Source organism: Eleutherodactylus coqui, chromosome 5 (genome assembly GCF_035609145.1).
Source record: "Eleutherodactylus coqui strain aEleCoq1 chromosome 5, aEleCoq1.hap1, whole genome shotgun sequence".
Taxonomy (NCBI): domain Eukaryota; kingdom Metazoa; phylum Chordata; class Amphibia; order Anura; family Eleutherodactylidae; genus Eleutherodactylus; species Eleutherodactylus coqui.
The window spans coordinates 84,376,773-84,390,195 of record NC_089841.1 but is presented as its reverse complement, the minus strand read 5'-3'; positions in this window follow the sequence as shown (position 1 = coordinate 84,390,195).

Below are 13,423 nucleotides of genomic sequence, written 5' to 3'. Positions count from 1 at the left end.
CCGCGGTACATAAGAGTTTTTCTTATATATATACTTTGTTCAATATGGGAAGTTCTATGTACAGTAAATACAATCCCAGTTTCTACTTCACATGAGATACTTATCAGTCTGTGTACGAGTGAATTAAAACCCCAGTGAGTGTGAATTTGTGTGTATAAATGAAGGGCCCGTATGAGAGTTAGATTGTGTTATATGATGTGTACTGTTCGGTGGCTAGAAACTAAATGAGGCAAGAAAGACAAAACGCTGAGCCAAGCCACAGGGGGTGGAGCTAGGTGATGTAAGGAGATGGGAGGGAAGAACAATAGGAAGAGGTCTTGCTCCACCCTCAACACAGACCAGCCTAGGAGAGAAGTGTGTCTCCATTTAAGTGGATGTTGGTATATATATGTATATTGTGGTAATGTATAGAGGGAAGGTCACTCTTAGACTCCATGTTAAGTCTCTCACTTGAACAATGTAGGTGACCAAAGGAGGGGCATCTAATTTTATTCCTAAGGGTAGTTGTGTGAAATAATAGTCCAAGATTGCCACAGTATATATATATATATATATATATATATATATATATATATATATATATATGTTATTTGAGTATGTGGAGAATTTAAAAATATTGAGTTGTATTTATATTGAATATTATTGAATTAAGATACGAAAATGAGATAATTGTGTACTTGAGACATCTGATAAGTACTTTAGTCAAATTAATAACAAAAGTTCTATTTTAGGCCTTAGTCACACGGGCGTTTTTTCACGCGATTTGCGCATCGCATGACGGATGCGCATGCGCAAATCGCGTGACCGGCGCCGAAAAATCGGCCCAAAAATCGCCCGAAAATCTGCTCCTAGCCGCGTTTCATTAGAAACGGGCCGGAGCTGTCCAGCGCATTGGATTCAATGGAGACGGCAATACAGCGGCTCCATTGAATGCAAGCGCTGCGGGCGAGTGTGGGATGAATTGTCGGGAAGGGGTTAAATATATAACCCCTTTCCTGCAATGCATCCTGAAAAGTGAAAAAATAAAAAAAATGTATGTACTTACATGCTCCCGGCAGCTGGAGATCCAGGCGGCCGGCCTGCAGTGGGTGTGAAGGGGGTGTGACTCAGGCTTGCCCCTGATTGGCTCAGCGCTGAGCCAATCAGAAGCAAGTCTCAGTCACACCCATTCATGAATTCATGAATGGGTGTGACTGAGATCAGCCTCTGATTGGCTCAGGCTGAGCCAATCAGGGGCAAGCCTGAGTCACACCCCCTTCACACCCACTGCAGGCCGGCCGCCGGGATCTCCAGCTGCCGGGAGCATGTAAGTACATACATTTTTTTTATTTTTTCACTTTTCAGGATGCATTGCAGGAAAGGGGTTATATATTTAACCCCTTCCCGACAATTAACCCCGCGCACGCCGGCAGCCCATTGGTTTCAATGGAGCGGCTGTATTGCCGCTCCATTGAATTCAATGGGCAAACATCGTTCTTCTCTGCCACAGCTGTTCCAGCTGTGGCAGAGAAGAATGATTTGTCTTCTATATGTTCTCATTGGGGTCGGCGCTGCTGCCGCCGGCCCCATTGAGCGCATATAGAGAAGAGAACAGGAATCGCAGATCGCAGATAGGTGCGATCTGCGATTTCTGTTCTCTAATTTATCGGACGAGCGCATAAAAAGCGCTCATGTGTCCGATACCATTGCAAAGCAATGGTTTTAAAAAATCGCCGGACGCATGCGCATGCGCAAATCGCGGCAATAAACGCCCGTGTGACTAAGGCCTTAGAGAGTATCTCATTTTCAATTAACAACAGTATTTTACATGAAAATAGTTACATTTGAAAAATAAGAAAATTTTGAATGACAGAATTTGAGTATATCCCAAATGGTATCAGGGATACTAGTCCCTTAGTAAACCAGTAATTAACCATCATTGGTGCAGTTGTTATGGTTGCAGATTGTAATAACAATATTTCCTATCCTGTTTGCAGTACGTTTTTGTGCAGGTACTGGAGATGGTGTGGGGCCCCTTAATATCATGCTTCCTCAAGGGGTCATAAAATACTGTATAGAGTGCAAACTAAACATCTTTCAGCTTCCAGACTAACCAAGTATGAGACTGCCCTGCTAGCACCCTCACATATCGCAATCAAGAGGGGTATAGTTCCAAATGCTGTTTCATATCTTTTACTGAATTCAGAAGGTTGAGAGGAAGGGGCAGCAGGTGCAGACCATGACATTAAATAGCAAGCACATGATTGTACAATTGTCTGAAGATTAATGAAAACAGAAAACTAGGGGTCCTAACAATAATGTTGTAACTGCCATGATTAATGTAAATCTTGAGTTTTACCCATAGATGGTTCCAAATATCGCTGAAATGGACAAGTAAAACAGGCTATGCAATGGTAACCGACAGAAAGAGGTAATTGTACAATAACCACTCTTTCCCTCCTGAGAGACTCAGTTACTCAGGAAATAGAGGTGATGGCGCTCACTGAAATATGTAAGCTGGCTGCAGGTAAGACTGTTTGTGTCTGCACCGACTTAAGGTACACATTGGGAATCGTACACGATTTCACATCTTATGGGGCACAGTGGAAGTTTCATGGGGTCCTTGAGTAAGCCAATCCAGAACGCAGAAGCAGTGTCTTTGTTCTACAAGTTTTTAGCTCTTTCCGCACAGGTGACTTATCATCAGAGTCCAGGCTTATGCCACAGAGACAACCACTGAGGCTGGAAGGAACCAGAGAGCAGGCACCGCAGCAGCCTGACTTCCCTTGAATGAGGTAACGGCTGGTAACCTGCTTGCACCTGAAACAGGTGTAGATATTTCTCTAATGCTTGAATTACAGGAACAGGCCTCAAAAGAAGAAAAAGGAGGAGTGAAAAAGCGAGCGGAATGCTACTGGGGTCTGGCAGAAAGGTAAAAGCCTGTGCCTCCCCTGCACGCTGTACTCCATGATGTCACACCTGATCTATGAGCTAACCCATCCATCCAAGGAAGTAATGTGTGGTATAGTGTCTTCTGCTTGGCTTACCCCAGGGTTCAACACTGCTGCAATAGGGTTTGTACAGGGATGCACGATATGCGCCCGTTACAATCCAGGCCAATTGGTCAAGGTACCTTCTCGGTGCGAGCCAGACTATCTGTATCAGTGACTGCAGGATGATAGCATACAGCTACCAAGGGTAGGTGTTTGGAGTTGTTGGTTTGCATAGACCTCTTTTCATGTTATTTGGAGGCGTGGCTTGAGAAATAAAAATAAATAAAATAAAAATAATTTTAACACGCTTAAAATATGACCTAAAAATATGTTTTATGAAAGTAATTTTGAATATTTGGGTACACCAGAAGTAATAATAAATAATAAAGGTAAACATTTTATTAGTCATCTACTTGGTTAGAACCACGCCTAAATATAAGACTAAGTTGAGTCCCTATGAAGGTTTTGGTTGGTAATGCTGCTGTAATAGGCCTATGCCTATTCCAGGCCAAAAAGGAGGGCCTTACCTCCCATGTGAGTGCCTAACATCAGGAGTTATATCATCTGTTACTCATAAATGTGTATTCTCCGTGTTTCCAGATCAAAATGCAAAGAATCCTTTCAAGTGCTGTTAACCACTACGGTCTCAGTGAAACTTCAAGAAAAGCTAATTTGGGTTCATGTCAGACATTGAATAAAGATAATCAAGGAAGAAGACAAATGTGGCCCATATCCTTTGTTATATGTAGGACCCCTGCGGTCATTGGGCTGTCATTTCTCCTCTTCCTCATAAGGGATGTGGTAAATACATAACTACTGATGAAGAGGATTATGACAAATCTAGGAATATTGCGTTATAAAATTTGCTTAACTTGATTGATTTGCAATGTTTGATATTATATTGTTTGTTTACATAGTAAGAATTCTTGAGTTATATGTCTACTGTATGTAGAAGGTATTTGTGCCGTAATGTAGGAAGATTAGGAATATTAAAAATATTCATTTGCTACAGCAGAAAACTTATCAAGTCTCTCTGGGCAGAGATTGTTGGATGGATAAATTTAAACTACAGATTTTTGTTTTGAAGGGGTGAAGAAAAGCACACAAGACCCCAGATTGTGATTTTGTTTTTGTTTTGTTTGATTTGCCATGGACTGAATTATTTTGGATCAAGTTTAAATGGGACTGAGAAAATTTATGAACTGATTTATTTCCACCAGGACATTGGGACTTTCTAAGTGTGATTTGAAATTTCAGCTTCTCTAAGTGCATGCTGCACCTATCCACACGCTATGACTATTCAACTAAGCCTGAAGAACTGACAAGTGTGCCTGACTGCTGCTAAATTGCCACTGGGGTGATCCTCATACTCTGCACAATAACCGCCAGCAGATGACGTCAAAGGAGGGTGAAGCATCACCGCTCCTCCCTGAAGACCTTGGGCAACAAAATGCTGTACAGAGACATCTGCTACATTGGAATAAAGGGGCTCTATAGTCAGCTGTGGATACTTCTGGATATGGAGAATGGAGAAGATTGTTCGATACCAATATAATGGGCGGGGACAGATTCCTACTTAGGGTCTGTTCTTTGGCTAACCAGGGAAAGCAGTGAGGGCACAATAATCCCCCTGCTTCCCTGCATCGGAGATCCTATAGGTTTAGGATCTAAAGAAGATCAAGAGAAGAAGAAACAATTTTACAGGAAGAGACATTTGTATTCAACATCTAACGGTTCTTGATTTTTTTTGTTTTCGTTATTTTCTCGAGCCCAGATTTGACAAGATTGGTTTTATGTTGATAGCAAATGGATATATATAGGGAACAGGTATTTGGTTGTTTATGTAATATATTTCAGAAGTTGATTAATAGAACTTGAAGATCAAACCATGATATGTCAAAGTACATATTCCAACCCTAAATTGTATGCTAATTTTATGCATCTTGATGAAATAGTTGTATGATGGCTACAAATAGCCAAAGGGTGGATTGTGGTACAAATATAATTGGCTATTTGTAGCCCTCCATTTTGTCTTTCATCCTCCATTTTGTATCTTACATACGAATAGCTATGAACATTCATGTGGCCTTCAAACCTGTTTGGTGTAGGAAGCTTTGATGTAACTGTGAAATGTGACAGAACAATGCTAACTGCATTAACTACAGTTCCATTTGTATAGGTTTGTTTGAGCTCTGTCCATATACATTGTATGGCCAGGAATCTGTTGTCTTGTTAATCCTGTGATACCATCATCATTGTCTAGGGAATTGAGTTGCTGATTCTGAACCTTTGATCAATGAAACTGGCTCCTTCAGATGGTGGGGGGTCTCAGACTGATAACATCTTGGTTTACAAAGCTTGGGTATGACTAAGCAAGTTTTAGTGTATAAAATAGGACAAAAAAATGTCAACAGATGCAATAAGGTAGCAGAAAGTGTACCAATGTTTCAGCCATATTGTGTAATCAGACCAATGTTAACATGTAACAAACAATATAACCTGAGATCACACTTGGAAAGCCAGTCACATTCAACATGTTGTATGTCATTTAAACTATGAACAAGGTGGCTTATGCAGAAAACGTGAAATAAAGATAAATCTTTCAGGAGCCATCTACCTAGAATACCGTTGGGAAACTATAACGTGTTGTGAGGTATTTTCCTTATCCTGGATATCACCCAGCAGTAGGCAGGGATAAGGAAGGTGACAGCTAGGGTTCCCTGTAGGCGGTAGGGAAAGGCCCGAGAACACAAATAGGAAGAAAAAAAAAACATCCAGGAGAATGAAAATACGCACAACAAAGGAGGGAATTGTGGGAGATATCCTATATGTTCACCATTTTGTATGTATTTTCTGTTATCAACTGTGAATATACTGTATTTTGTCTATAATGGTCTGAACTTCTGGAGGAAGGGAACATCACCTCCCCCCCCCCACCTCCACAAGAATTGGAGGAGCTCAAGAACTGGTAAAACCAGTTCTAACTGGCCAAACCTTTTTAGGAGTGCTTTGTCTTGGACAGCAGAGAGGAGAAACACAGGATGTTCTTCTCATGAAGCTAAATTCAAGAATGAACTGAGCGTGCTCACTGAAGTTCCTCCCAGATGGATGACATCACAAGCTACCTCACAAATACCTCCCTCTGAGGACAACCAATCAGCACGCTAAATAATGTAACTGTATACTTCCTGTGTTGAAACTTATTTAAGTTTCAACGCGCGCAGAATAAAGACAGACTCTTTGGGGAACACATGATGTAGTCCGTGTGGTCTTTGAAGGCTCTCCAGGCCTGTACACATATTATTTAATTTGGAACACATGGTATATCTATAATAGCGAATTTTGCGCTAACACTCCACCTACGGTGCCTGCCACTTTGAGCTTTGTTGCTCTACCGGGACATGGAATCCATTACAAGGAAGGTGTGCTACCATAATGATGGAATGATGGAGTGTTCTGCTCTGAGATAATTCCGCTGTGGTGTGGTGTACAGGAGTTGTACACTCCATAATGAACTGTGGATTCTGAGGTTAAATAATGTATATGTCACTTTAAGAGAGTTGGTCTACCACACTTTGCTCTTAAAAGCTTAAACAATCCATGAGTTAGCTAGCCAGGAGATAGACAGCCTGTGATAGGTAGAAAGGTCCTATGCACAGGTTGGTTAGTAGAACTTTGGTATAAAAGAGAGGGGAGGAGTTTGAGATCAGGAGACTAAAGAGTCCAAGTCAGAGTTCAGCCTGAGACAAGAGCTAAGAGACAGTGTGGTGGGAAGGAGAAGGAAAGTGTGAGTACCTAAAGTTATGTAATATCTACAGAGAAAGTAAAAGGAACCCAAGTGAAATAGAAATTCAGCAAGCTCAAGAAAAGCAACCAAATCAGAAGAGAATCAGCAAACAAGTTAAAGTAACGGTAATGCACTAAAAGAGAATCTTGATATGTGAGTAACTAGAAGATATAGAAAAGAGAGAAAAGCAGGAGTAAAAAGCATAGAGGACAGAGAGGAATCCTGTGCTTAATTACTGTTAGGGAGCCCGTTTGTGTCCAGATAGAAAGTCTGCACTACATGCCTGCATATGTTCTAATTGTACCAAGAATTGCTTAAGGAATAATCTATCTCATAGTAAGGGCTCATGCCCACGGCTGTGACGGACTCCGCGAGCGGAATATCGCAGCAGAGTCCGCCAAGGTGCCCCCCAAAACCCCCATACTTTCCACTCCGGATCTGCTGTATGCGTCACGCATGGAGAGCCAGCGCGCATGCGCAGTACAGCACGTGACACGTTGGCAGTGTCAGATGATGCGGCCAACAGTGGGTGGGGCTGCGTATTAACGCGATACTTCCGCTGTGCTACAACGGAAGTATTGAGTGATGGCCGGCTTCCATTGACCGAAATAGAAGCCGGCCGCGCATATTCCGTGGCAAATAGAGCATGCCACATTTTCTTTCACGCTGTGGAATTCCGCAGTGGAATTCTGCAGCGTGAACATTGAGCTATTAGGTTCAATAGAACCTGATAGCTCTGGGGTAACGCTGTGGATTTCCGCCACATAAAACGTGGTGGAAATCCAGCCGTGGGCATTAGCCCTAAAGTAACTCTGAAATTGCACTAAAAAAGCTGAAATCTATTGTTGTTGTAAAGAAATAAATGGTTTTCACCTTTAATTCTGCCTCCTGGAGTCCCTTCCCACCATTCAACATATGCACTGAGGTACCACACTACACTTCAGGGGAAAGATACATTTTATTTTATTTTTCCTATTTTTTGTTTTGTTTTTTGTCTGGTACAGGCCTTGGTCTGTATACAGACTGGCGTCATGAACTGACAAATAACATCTTATCCTGCCCGTCTTCGCAGGTAGCCCTTCAGAATTGAACTGCCATTTACCACTGTGTAGAACCGCACCAGAACCATCTTTTCCTGGGAGTAAAGCAGCAGTGCCACCATGACAACCCAGAGCCTTTTCCGCTGCTCCCCATCCTAGGTCTGGTCCAGGTCGCTACTGACTTCTGCTGACTTCATTGCCTACAGCCATATCAGTGGCATAACTCGAATAATCTGGGGCTACTTTTCAAGAGTGGAGTGTTATTGATATTGCTATCACGGTATTATGGTTATTTCATATTGTGCACAAAGTAATATCATTCCTATACGTAGTTAGCTATAGTTACTCAAAGATAAAAGTTTAACTGCTTAACTGTCATTATACCATGGTTTGCTGTCATTCTTGTAGTTTTAAATAAATATTGTATATTTTGTTTACTCCTTCTGCAGCATCCTGTCCTGAACCCTGCATCACAATACCACCACCAGCAACATTCCCATAAGGCTCTGCATGTCAGGGGTACCACCCAGTTCATCATGCAGGAAACAAGACAGGAGTTGCGGTAACTCAAACTGTTTTTCTCCAACAAGTAGGTACCAGGTAAACAATGAAGAAAAGAATCAACATAAGGGCTTAGTCACACGGGCGCATCCGGGCACCGATGCGCCTGTCTTCCTGAACGAAGAAGACGGCTGCACCTGCAGTGTGGACGACTCTCCGCAGCACTGGAAGAAAGAACACATGACCGGCAATAGAGCCGGTCACATGTTCTTTCTTCTGGCGTCGTCCGCACCTGCAGTGCGGCCGTCTTTTGGTGCAGGAAGATGGGCGCATAGGCGCCCGGATGTGCCCCTGTGACTGAGCCCTAACAGGCAGCATGATCAGGAAACAGTCTTTACAGCAAGCAGTTCAGGCCTGATATGGTTCCTCTCACTCTCTGCACCTGCTGTGCACTCAGTTGGAGACCATGAGGAATCTAGACTTTCCCTCTAGGCTGTCTGGCAAGGTCGCAGGAATCAGAAGACCACCTCTTTAAGTCCGGGAAGCTACAGCAGACGTCTGGCATAACACACATTCTGCAAACAGCACTGCCAAACCTCTTTTGTGACAAACTTGCTAATTTATACCCTTCACAACTCCTCTTCCCAAGGGCAGGCCTAATAATCCCATTCTGCCCCCACCCACCAAATATTCATGTCTCTATAGTATGGTGACCTGTTATGTGAACCTTTTTCAAGATCAATGCACTGGGGCCGAAACCCAACCAAACGAACCACATCTAGACCTGTAACAAATAAAACATAGTTAAAAGGCCACTGCAGTGACATTTTTTAAAATTCATTATGTATCTAATATATATAAGCGAGATGATGGTGCTCCTAATATAATGTAAGCCAATGGCCAAAACAAAAAAGAGTAAGTAGAGCGGTAAGAATTGCTCAGGAAATATAATCTGTGAAGGACCTTAGGACGGGAGAAAATCCCCTAATAAATAGCCCTAAACTCTTTCTTGTATTCAGTTGAATAACCTACGCTACTGCTAAACCTCAAATAATGTAATATAAGGAAAATCAAAGAAAATAACAAAAGAGTTCAACAGAGCCTTCAGCCTGGATGGAATTTTTATTCTAATTTTTACTAAGAATTACTAAAAGCTATTTTTTACAATCCTTTACTCTTCAATGGATCAGATCTGTGAATATGTATTACTGTGCTGATGCATCATGGGGCTGATGTGAAAGCAAAAATTTCAGCATCAAGATGGTGCCCGATGAGTTTTAGGCAAGAGGTTGCACTGCATGGAAGTGACTGCAACATATATAGGCAATCTTGTGAGGGGGTCAAGGACGGAAAAATGTGTTTTTGCTGGAATGGCCCTGTAATACCTTAAAAAGAGTGATAACTACTAAACAGGTTTACACTGTAACCCCCAAAACTACGTAAAGAGGAGAAAATAACTCCTTGAACCCCCCTTTACCATACACATCCACTGAGATTTACATTGAGCATGATCCAATTACACCCTGAAGCAGATGTATAGCAAAATAATTAAAATGAAATTCCATTTTATCAACAGTTGCAAATAGAAGGAAAAGTCGCCAGTAAAAAAACAATAAAGCAAAGTGTCAATTTAGAAGTATTTGATGTTGTGTTCTCTTTTCAAAATACTTCTATTGTTTTCTGGATGCTGCAGGAATATTATTGTTCCATCCTGTTGTCAGACTTGTAATGCCACAACTTAGTTCTCACTGTGTAAACTGAGCCCCTACAATGCTCTGCACTAACAGGAGTCCAGAAGAATTTCAATTTGCATTTTTATGTGAACTGCCGTATGAAACATCATTTAACTCTTCCTTTTGCAGTATATGTATGTACAGCGCTGTCGTGGAGTACTTGCTGATAATTGTTGGACACGTACAGTGCAGTGATGGCAAAATACAAGATACTTTGTGTATATTGCTAACTTGCGCATCCAATATACTACAAAATGTCATTATGTAGAGAATTAAAACAAAAACTATATTTTCCCTTACGCACATGACAGCACCCCGGAGGGACTGCCCAATAATGTTCAATAGCCTTTGGGCTTTGCCTGAAGTAAGTCTTGTGCATTGCCCATATAGCGTTTAGGTTTTACTTATAAGCCTTTTGTGCTTTGAAAAAAAACCTTTTTGCTTGGCTTAATAGCTTGCCGCGCTTTGCTTTAGCCTCAGTGTTTTGCCTATAGCCTTTTTTTGTGTGTTTTACCTATGGCCTCTAAGCATGACCTACATACTAATAGCCTTTGTGCTTTGCTTAGGACTTATTGTCTCTGTGATTATGTGCCTTTTGTGCTTTGCATGTTGGTCTGTAGGCTTGAGGTCGCGGAGCTTCTGCCTCTGGCTCTATGCTCTTCCTATGACTTATGGCCTCTAGGCTCTGCTTATGACCTAGGTTTTTACCTATGTCTTATGGCCCCTGAGATTAGCTGCTGGCCTGTAAACTCAGAGCCTGACTGATGATCTTCAATGGGAAGACCAGTGGACAAAACCTCTTCCGCCCCCCTTACATCTTCAGTAAGGTATGTATGGTAAAGAATACCTATGGAAATCAGAGGTAAGACTGTTCTGATGATTGCTTAAGAACAAGATGAAGAAAGCACAAGATGCAGATTTTAGGAATATGGAGGTTACATTGGGTAAGACCAGGTGATAGTTTACCTCCAATAGGAAATTGGTATAAGAACCTGTCTTCTAGAAGTTGCATCCTTATGCGCAGGACTAGTTATAGGATGCCTTTACACTTTTGGTTATTTATCTAGGCAATATCTTTCTGTTTTTTTAAGTTAGAAAAAAACCCTCACAGATTTTTTGCTTACAATTGAATCAGGATCTTAAGGATTTGTTATTTGATCTCAGAAACAATTTTGTATACTGTTGGGAGTTCTTCTGTGATAAAGCTATCTATATGAATCCTCCTAATTTTCCAGTTTAATCATTTACAGCCCAAGTTAAAATTACTGCTTAGGCTTTTTCTAAGGCCTCCCTCACACAGGTGTTTGCAGAAACGCAGCGTTTTTCAACGCTGCGTTTACTGCAAATTCCGCCCCGTTTCAGCAGCGCTGGCATACTTTATCCAGCGTTTTGGTGCTGAAAAGAAAACAAAACAAAAAAAAAAGCTAACCTAGCCGCTGCAGTCGGGGTCGCGGCCGCTGGTCTCTGCCGCTGATCCAGGCTTCCCCTGCACTCCCAAGTCTATTGCCATAGGCCAGGTTTGAGAATCCCGCCTCCAGCAATAGAGTGCTGTGATTGGTTGTCGGCGCTGGCTCGATGCCCAATCACAGCCCTTCATTGACTGTCTCAGCCAATCAGAGCTTGCCGGCGCTGATTGGCTGAGACAATCAATGAAGGGCTGTGATTGGGCATCGAGCCAGCGCCAACAACCAATCACAGCACTCTATTGCTGGAGGCGGGGTCCTCAAACCTGGCCTACGGCAATAGACTTGGGAGTGTTGGGGAAGCCCGGATGACAGGCAGAGACCAGCGGCCGCGACCCGGACCGCAGCGGCTAGGTGAGTATTACTTCATATTACGGTCATATTATACAGACATAAACAAATCAAACAATGACTTTCCTGTGTTAACAGGAAGTTGTTCATTTATGAATGACTGCCTGTTTACTGTGAATGTAGGTCAGCGGACTTATACGATTCCCGGCGCATTCCACCTCTATTCTCTGCGCGATGATCATTGGGATGGCTTGTTGGGTGCATCTGCATCAAAAAGTCATATGTACCCGGAAATGTTGCCATTGAAAAGGTCAACTTATCCAGCAAAAAAAAAAAATGCTGTAAAAAAAAAGTTATGGCTTTCAAAATAAAACAAATGATTTTTTAAAGTTTTTTTTTTGCACAAAAGTAGCAAAGTATAAAAAAACTAAATAAATATGTTGCTGTAATTGTTCTCATCCATAAAGTTCTCATGTCACTTATACTATATGATTAACCCTTTCCAATCCACTGTCTTAACTCTGAAGACATTATGATTTAAGGCTGTACAGCTCCAATGTTGGAAGACATCTGTCGGGGTTCTCTTACTGTATATTGCCAGCCTCTCTGCTGTCGGAGCCTATCCAACGTGTCACCTCATGCAGTACTGGCTTTAGCCAGCATATAGCGCTGTTGTATAATGGCAAAAAAAGAGTAAGCCCCCTCGGAAAACCAGGATACAAGTTGGATTGGAAAGAGTTAATGCTGTAAATACAGAATAGCTGTATTTTTTGCTTCCAACTAAGAAAAGGTTCTTCTATACAACAGATTCAATCATCTTGCACATTTCCACTAGATGTGTTTCCAGCCTTAGTGAGCTTATAGTTTGCAATAGTTTTAGTGAAATCAACATGACCTAAATATTAACCTAACCAACGATGAATGAATACTGTACATTTGACTCCCCAGTAATAATTCATCCTGGACATGGTGAATTTTTGGTTCTTACTAAACCTGTCTACTGCCCTAAATGGTTGATCAAGCATAAGAGAAAAAAGGTGAAACATGGCTTGCAGAGGCGGTGATCAGAGAAGGTTTACAGTCTTGACATTTAACTCTGGTTCATCATGTGAATTAATTAAAAGCAAATTAATCATTGAAAAGTTGTAGATTCTGAGGATGAAGAGCAGCAAGGCAGCTGTTATCTATAAAATATGTCTACATTTATTGTGTCAGGGAGGAGGAAACCAATCAAGTTTCAACACTGAACAATACCGTGCACAGTAAGGTACAGAGTCATATCTTGTTTCAGTTTGACAGGTTTTCAGGTTATTAAAGTGATTGGCTGGTTCAGGGGGAAAAAACAAATTATGGAATTCTGAGTTAATAGAGGGGCTCCTCTGTTCAGGATCCTCCTCTATGACAAAGTGCGGGGAGAGATTATAATGACCGTCTCTGACTCTCCTGCCCTGCATTACACAGGCAACACATTTGTAATGGCATAGTGTAAGGCCTACTACACACAGGCTCCAAAACCACACAGAAGCTAGCTGTGCAAAAAAATCGCAGCTAGCATTACAGAAAATTGTATGAATGGACGATTTCCTGCTATGAAGTCCCAAGCTTAATTAGCAGTGAAATTGCCCATCCACATGAT